We start from the raw sequence: 9,464 nt of genomic DNA, 5'->3' as shown, positions 1-9,464 counted from the left end.
CGACCTCTTGCTGCTGGTTCAGTCAGATTGATAATGCTGTCTGTTGGCTGATCAGCTGGTCAGTCTTTTGCTTCGGACTGGAATTTCCATGAAGGTTAGTACAGACATTCCTCCCTATACAGTGAAGTTAAGCAAGCACATCATGGTCATCCTTGAGCTTTCTTTTAATGCCTCCAAAGTTTACACTTATTCTGTGAAATATTTGATAGACTGGCTGGCGTGAAATGTTGAGATGTCTCCAAACAATGAACCCTAATGTTTTCATTTATGATTGTAGATAAAATGTCTTGACAACTATTGAATGAACCGCCATGAAATTTGGTCCAGGTGTCCATGTTCCTCTTAGGGCAAAATGTAGGCTAATTACTCACTTTGACCAATACTTGCAAAAGCGATAACAATCCTGTGAGCTTCTGCTGTTAACTTGTGTTTAGTGATAATTAGTAAATGTTAAGTTTGCTGATACGCTAAACTAAGACATGCTAAACTAGACATTCACGTAACATCAGAATACTAGAATCCAAGGACCCTCATTGACTCACAAATGCAGAAAGTGCTATACTAGTTTCACTCGATCTTTTTCATACAGCTTTGACTAACTTCCTCCCTGCTCCTGTCATAAGAGGTCACCCAACAATAAAACTTTAATATGGGTTGTAATAAGTTGCCCAGACGACATGTGGGGTTGGAAAGGACAGTCTCCAACATTATCATTGTGCTAATGATGTCCAGATATTAGCTTTTGCCCATAAGAATCTCCCATGGCTGGGGGCTCTTTCATGTCAAGGTCCTTAGAATGTAGATTACACAGTTATGACTAAAAGAAAAAGAAAGAAAGAAGATAAAAACAAAGCAAAGACATTTTTCAAAATTTTTGTTCCTGTTAATTATTTCAAAACTCATCAGATTTATCGTTCAACCTTTGCAGTTGATTATGATGATGGTATTATAACAGGAGTAATGCACCCAACTACCTGTAGACCTGGGGTGGTGCCTGCAATCTGTTCAACTTAACTTAGTGAATACAAGTTACCAACTTTTTAAGAATGAAATATTTACACATGCAGCGGTCTTGTTTTCTGAGTCCAAAGAATCATAAATCATAAACCACAAATCACCACCGTCGTCGTCACGCCAAGGATCCGGCAGCAGTGACTGTGGCTGAATATGCTGAAGTACAATACGGTAAAAATTCTGTGTCTCCCTCCATTCATAGTGATGAATGGCCCCCCTCTTTTTTGTCAAAACAACAAAGCACACAGAGACAAAAGGTTTTGATGATGAGTAATTGTTTGCGAGCCGGTATATGACCTTTGTGTGTGCCGCATATTTCTGTCGATGTGAGATATTTGGCTTACATTTGCCTTTTTCTATAATTCCTCCTTATAAAGCGCACAAAAAGCTTAATGTTCTGCCAAGGTGATGCATGAAAGTGGGTGTCTGTGGAATAATGTGATGGAGCAGTAGTTTAGAGTGATGCTCTCTTTGATTGAGAACCTGATTGGAGTGTACCGGCCATCTTGACCTCTTGACGCCTGTAATTGAGAGCATTTTAAAGGCATGGTAGCAATGGCAGATGACTGGGAATGGAGCTCGGATGAGAAAATGGAGAGATTTATCCATGCTGCATGTACCTTACATGACAGCCACTTACTCAGTGTGTGTGTGTGTGTGTGTGTGTGTGTGTGTGTGTGTGTGTGTGTGTGTGTGTGTGTGCGCGCACAGGCACGTAATGTTGTTTGCTTAGCTCTTCGGTACAGAACACAATGCTGTGATCCCACACAAATGTGTCCAAATCAAATCTCTTGCAGGCTCATATTGTGTACTATCTGTCTCCTCTCATCCGCATGTTGACAAATTCTATAATAAAATATGACAGTTTGTACATAGGCCGTGGAGATTATTGAATTGTTGGCTCATTCTGAAGATTAATCTGGGCCAACATATTCCTTGTGGCGTTGTGAAACAGCATAGCCACTAATGGCGTGATTTATCCCTCTAATACAACCCCAACACCAACTCTGGGTCGAGAATACCTCACACTGATGTAGGAATGTCACATTAAAACATTATTTGATGAATGTTTACCATACAGCACAACCATGAAAGCTCTGACAAAATCCCATAAACAAATTTGACTGTGTCTCAGAACAAATGGCCACACTGCATGCAATTGAGCATCGCAAATATCCCCCGGTGGCACTTAGACGCTTCCACATGAGCTCTAGTTTTTCCCACTGTCGAGTGTTTGTGGCATAGGCGCCGGGTGTTTATTTTAATACAGAAAGTCACACTTTGTACCTCCCATTGGCTAATCTTCTCATCTACTCTGAAACAAACAGCTTAGGAGAAGAAGTCTCACTATACACCAGGCGCCAGAGAAAGATGAAGATGCACATTTTGAATTTAATATACAGGCAGGATATATGGAGCAGCTCCTGTACAGCCTGTAATGCAGTCTGTATGCTTTCTTTCTGTGTAAATACTAAGGATGTTGCCCTTTTGGGGTCAGTTGTAATTACTATGTGGATGTCAGCAGAGTGGTAAACGGGAGCTGTGTGGTACTGCACGACTGAAAGGAAATACGCCAGGAAGGCTACATGTCACTCTTGACCACAGCCTGAGATAAAGTGGCTGGAATTCGGAGACCTGGCCCTGAAACCTGATGCAGGCTGTGGGTCTTTATAATGCTGTGCCTGGGTTTATGTGCGTGAGTCCTCCAAAGGACTGTTTGAGGGTGTGGTGGCAATAATGAGTTCTTTTCGTTCAACAAAGAATTAAAAGAAACTTTTCACACGTCAGCTGTCTTTTCTTGAGGTTTAATCAGCATTCATGATGGAGTCACACATACAACTGAACAGCACACGGTCAGTAGGTGAGTGAACTGAAGATATTCTCAGGTTCACTGTCTTTATAGTTCTTAAACACATACCAATAGATAAAATATGGCACCTCCGGTGGTTCTGCCCAGTCTCACCACCAGGACACAACAACCCCTTGTAAATTTCCACAGGACACTCTGTCTAACCTCTAACCTGTCCTGAGTGCACTCTCTGGTGTATCTCACACTGCTGTCATCAAAGGGATTAACCAAGTACCACATATCACAAGGTGAAAAGAAGTTCAATTACAACCATTGTACTCTCATATCTGGACTATTGTCAGATAGTATGGGCAAAAGCTACACAAAAAAGATTTGAATAAGTTACAGCTGCTGCAGAACAAGGCAGCGCGCCTTGCTCTGCAATGCCCATACAGTAACAGTATCAACAACATGCATTCCTGTCTACAATAGTAGAGGACAGAGTCAATGCTGCATTACTTCTCTCAATATGGAAAACATTACAGTTTAAAACACCTTTATATCAATACAATCAGTTAAAACACAATCATGATTCATATACATATGCCACCAGACAGGCAACACAAGGCCGGTTCACGCTTCCTAAACCAAACACCAACTTTCTGAAGCACACAATAGAATACAGATCAATGAAATCATGGAACTCCTTACCACTGCCAATAACTAAACTCACACACAAACTAACATTCAAAAAGCAAATAAAAAAATATCTTGGAATTTCATATCTGTAAAATAACATACGCACACATACACATGCACACACATATACACATAAAGGGTTTTATGTAGCGTAATAGGGTCTCTTGTTGTCATCTTCATTTGTTTTACCCTCTTATTTTATTCTTTTTATTTTATTTTATTTTATTTTATAACTGCTGTACATTGGAGTTGTCTTACACAGGTTCTTTGATGTGGATGATAATCTGATGGTACAGATTTAATGTAAGATTTTGTTGACTTGTCTTTATGTTGTGATTGCAGATTTATGTTTAAATGTACTGGTTTTAACTGTGGACCCCAGGAAGACTAGCGGCGTTCTAGAGCGCAGCTAATGGGGATCCTAACAAATAAAACCATGATTATTCAACACTTGTAAAGCATAATATGGGTTGACATCAAATTTTTTCATTACATTCCACCCTTTTTAGCATTCTTATGCTAAACCACAATTTATGGAAAATTTTACATCTTACTACCTTATGCCCCACGAGTTCTGCCCGTACCAGCCAAACACCAGTATAGATCTCCAACACGGGAGTTAAAGAACCCCAGGCAGAAGTCACAGGCCACAAGCACAGACAAGCCAAAAGTTGCAAGGCTGAGAATTAGTGTAGGTTAAGAGTTGGTTTGTCATTTGTCATTTACCCTAAATTAGTGTGTTTTTTAAATGTGAGTTAATCAGCTACAAAATGCCCCTTTGTCTCTGTCAGTAGAATTTGACTTGAAAGACGTTCAAGTGTGAAAATGTACTGCAGAGTTTAATGTGACTTAGGTTTGATACCTTCAAGAAAATAGTGCAGCACGCAGCTGTAAAATCACAAGTTGCTGTTTTTCAATGTCGATGTGAAAATTGAATAAACAAGATGTAGAATATGAATTAACAAGCTTTTAGAGTTTTATACTGTTCTACAAAGCCAGGCCATTTCCAGACTTTATGCTAAACTAAGATAAACTTAATCTATGTAATTCCTTTGTGATATTGAGCTCTATTTTAATCTAGAAGCCATGAAAAGCATTAATGACTAGAGTGTCCAGCTGTTTTAGGAAATTATGCGGAGAAATATACCCTCTTTTTTAAAATAGATTAATGTCTTCAGAAGGAACAAATGGGCTTCTGCTGAGAGTGTTTATGGGGTGTTTTTGGTATTAGTCTTTCTGTGAGAGACGCCTTTTCTACTAGTACTGTAGAGAACATTTGAACTTTTACAGTATTATGGACCTTTTTTGTCTTTTTAGGTGTTCTGCCACACTGTTATGAGTAAGATTTTTGGAAAGTGGCTCACCCTGTAAGTGCTCTTCACCAAGTCAGGCGCTACAAATGGATTTTTAGAGTCGTCATATGACCCATGTTCCTGCAGGCAAATGTATTAAGTAATTTCAGGCAGAGTGGCGGAGTGCAAATGAATGTCAGGGGCAGGGTTGTATGTACTGGTGCCTGTGTTCAGCCTCCTGTCAATCCAGCCTCATGTAAGCCCTTCAGCAGCCCACACATCATTAAGTGGAGGAGCTTTTTAAGCTGATAGCGCTGCTTCCCCTGGTCATTCAGGTCATTATCACTATAGGGCCTGGTTTTCCACACGCCGCCAGTGATCTCCAAAACCTGCACTTCTAACCCCTGAGATCCTCAGGTCCATTAAATCGGTGGCGCTCAGAACAGAGATTTATGTATCGCCCCACAGCTCATGTGGCCAACTTGTTGATATTCTAATGAGGACAGGGCAAGGCCAACTGGGAGAAAAATGGATATCCAGCGAGAAGTCTATGATTCACTGTGTGTCTAGACTGCTGTTTCAGAGCTGATGATGGAATAAATAAGTCATATGCAAATCCGTGAAGCCCATTTTTAAAATAAACTCTCTAGCATACATTTTGGTTTCTTGTCTTGCCAGTATTAAAAACGTTATAAACTTTGGATATGTCTTCCAGATGAAATCCCAGAATATTGTTTATATGTCAAAGATTTTCATCTTATTAACTTTTTTGAGCTGAGCTCATCTTGTTTGTTTTTAATTCATTCCTCCGGATGACCTATATCTTGCTGCGCTAGAAGTCTTTTTTTTGTCCAAAGCATATTTAGCTTCATCAAGTGCTCGTAGACCAGAGGGACTGAAACAAGATCTGAAAATGCAGCCCAGGATCCACAGCACTCTGACAGGAAATGTCTTAGTGATAACAGGATCTTGGGAACACTGATACTTTGTAATAGTCAGCTTATTTCTTGATGTAAAGATGTAATTCAATACAGATAATCTTACAGCATGCTGGAGCAGGGAACAGAGACCACAGCCATTTTTTTAATGAAGTCTTCTAAGTGGATGTGGTGATTATTTCAATCATTATCACCACAGTGCTGACCTATAATTTGGTTCATTTTGCAGGGGAAGCATGGAAATGAACAATGAATCTATGAATGGAGGGTTATTTACAAATTTAGCAAATTCATCTCGTAGAAAGAGAGTAATAAACTACCACATTTTACTCCAACCTTTTAGATATTACAGTAGATTACTAAAGTCCTTTTATGAGCATCCAAAGTACTTACCCCAGGTCGAGATCACCATGGTAAAGCTCTGTTGAACATACTCTGAGCTTCATTCATACTGCTGGGTGGCAGTCTGTTGGTGATAAAAACGACAAAGCTCATCCGTAAACACAGATGAAACCAAAAAGAGAGGAGCATTTGTGAGGTGTGTTTCTCATGCAGATTTCCCTCATTCAGCCCCTCCACTCCCCCCCATTCTATTTCATTTGGCCGATTTCCAGTTTATCTGGGTTCATCTTGTAATTCACTACCTGGTCGAAAACATCCTCTTCACTCGAACATTTCCACAACAGTATAACAACTGTAATTGGTCTCCTGTGGCTTTAGAGCCCCTTGCCTGTTCTTCCATTAACACCACCACAGAGCTGCCTGGCTGCTGTCCATGGTGGTGATCTGTAAATGATGGCTTTGCGATGGAGGATGCCGCCATGCTGTTCAGCCCTCTGTCACACACACACTTCTTCTTCATACTTTCTTCTGTCTCATGTGGCATTGTCTGTTCTGTGGTTGCATGATGTCAATATTTGGATAGAAAAACGCTTTAAATGTTGAGTTAATTTCACATGAAATTAAAGCAGAAGTAAGCGATCCGGTTGTTTTGGCTAACTTCTTGTCAGCCGATGGAGTTAGCAGTCCCCGCCCTCGTCCCTACGTCACCACATTCACGCGCATCCCTTGGCTGCACACACAGAGAGGACCGCCCCTTTATGCCGTTCTCTCTCCTCATTGGGTAAAGGTTGTAGGATACAAGGAAAGTTTTCTCCTCGGCTTGCAGCAGAGCAGAGTGACTGACAGACCCGTGTTTCAGACCAAACACTCTATATTAGTGATTGCTGTCGGAAGATAGAACTATTTAAGACTTAAATTAAAGCAGATATCAGCGGCACGGCCGTTTCGGCTAATGCTGTGTTCAAGGCAGGCTTTTGAAACCGTAAGTTACAGCTTCAAGTCACAACTACGACTTGGTAGCGTTCCAGGTAACCCGTAGCTCGTGTTTTTACCGTCCTGTTGTCTGTGAAAGTTCCCTATAACGGCCACTCGTAACTTCCGACCCGTGAACTCGTACCAGATCGCACTGGTATGACTTCACAGGAAGGAAAAACACAAAGTAAGAGTTTCCTTGAACACACCATGAGTTAGCAGCCCCCGCCCTTGTCAGGCATCAATTGGTCCTCGTGCTACGTCACCACATTCACGCGCATCCCTTGGCTGCACACACAGCCCTTCATGCCGTTCTCTCCCCTCATTGGATAACACTTGTATCCCACAAGGAAAATTTTCTCCTCGGGTTACAGCAGAGCAGAGTGACGGAGAGACTCGTGTTTAGGCTGAAATACTTCATGTAAGTGATTGCTGACGGAAAATAGGACTATTTAGGACTTATATTAACAAAAACATTCCACTGATATCTGCTTTAACACAAATATTCTGCTTACTTCTGCTTTAAATTTTACATCTATTTGCAACTGGGACTTTACCTCTAAATTATGACCATCCAAACAAGACCATTTATTGTGTGTTTCTTGTTTCTCCATTAGGCCACATGAGGACACATGAGTTCGTTTTGTGTTGCTTTGATGCTATTTCGCCAACGCAGCCCAGTTGGGAATTGCCATACCTACTGCACACAGTGTCTTTGGGTATTATATACGACATTTCACTGTTCAATTATTTATGGTCCAACACCAGTGCAATGCGGCAAAGAAAAACAGAAAGAGAAAGAAAGTTGAGGGTTGCTGCACAGACTTTATTGTTCTCCCCACATTTCTTCAAAGCCCCACAGAGAGCAGAAGGTTGTCTTTACTGCCCACTCGCTTTAATCAGTCATGAGCCACTGTGTGATTTCAGCTCGGATATATGTGATGGCAGGCCTGTGTGGAGGGAGGAGGAAGACGGAAATTCAGGACCATCCTTTACTGGATTTGCACCGGCACCTTAACTAAATATCAATCTTATATTTCCTGTTAACAAAAGAAAACTCTGTCCTTTGTTCTTGCTAATTAGCTGCAGCAGAAGTTGGAGGAAATTCCCCAGCCCTAGATCATTAGTATTTGCAGAGTGCTCTGTCGCTTAGCTCCCTGTGGTTTCTCTAAATTCACACTTTACTCTCTATAATGAACCCCTTCGCATCCCCTTTCCTCACCAGGCCTTTGCAGAAAGAAAGAAAAAAAGAACTGCTGAGGGGGCTAAAGAAGGGTGCCATGCTATCTTCACCTCTGACCACCACCTACTGCTAAAAGCTTCTAATCCCCTGTGGAGGGCTGTGCAGAAGATGAGCAGGGTTTATTCAGCTTCATAACCGGATCAGAGAGACCAACAATTCATAAACTAGATGTGAGAGCAGAGTCAGGACCTCTCCAGATAAGCAGCAGCTGTAGATGCTTGTCTGGACTGATTAAACCATTTGCCCCAGAGAAGATGTTCTGACAGTCCTGGATGGAGCATGAACGTCTCACGCAAGGTGGCGAAGACTTATATTCAGCTAAGTGGATTCACGCTCCACACTTAAACGTGGATACTTTGAGGTTCGCAGCGGATCCCTTCATTCTTTGGAACAGAAACGCATGTGCAATTTGCCGATAAAGCGGCTGCCTCTCCTCTCATCTTCTCCCCCTTTTTTTTTCTCTGTAAATGCATCTGGAGCACGGAAGAAGAAGGAAAAAACTGGCCGTGGATCAGCTCATTTCGAGCAACACATCTGCACGAAAACTACAAAGGAAACTTCAGTTGCCGAATTGAAATCGCAGTGACTCGAGTGTCATCGCGCGGAAACTTTCTGCTCATCTGCCCCAGTGTTCGCTGCATGCTGCAGGCAGACGGCTGCACCTTGTAGCCGCTGTACAGTGGGGCTGCGCCTGTAAAGCAGCTCTGATTACCCAGCGGACAACTCTTTTTTTTTTTTCCTTTTTTCTTTTTCTTTTTTTTTTTAAATAGCCCTACTACAGGTGGGTGGTGTTTAATCTGGATGGAATAGCTGGAGCTCGACTGCATGCAATTTTCAGTCAGCGACTGTCGCCACATGACGCGTTTCAACTTGCAGGTTGCGAGAAATGTAAGATGCAGATATTCTGGTGATTACTGACTGCTGTGTGTGCGCGCGCGTGTGCTTACGTGTGTGTATGCGTGAGAGAGAGAGAGAGAGAGAGAGAGAGATCAAAGTTGTTTGTTCGGGCGTCTTCAGGTGAATATTCTTGTATTGCAGACTATTGCTATATGGGACCATGAACTCATCAGCAGGTGCCGGAAACTACCGTAGGGGATCAGCCAAGGGAGAGAAGGTAATTCACATAACCTATATTTTAAACCTCCTCTTTGCACTTCTTGTTCACGTGCGCTTCT

The sequence above is a fragment of the Trachurus japonicus genome, chromosome 17 (genome assembly GCF_045865225.1).
Source record: "Trachurus japonicus isolate A0001 chromosome 17, Traja_1.0".
Lineage (NCBI taxonomy): Eukaryota > Metazoa > Chordata > Actinopteri > Carangiformes > Carangidae > Trachurus > Trachurus japonicus.
This window is presented reverse-complemented; position numbering follows the sequence as displayed.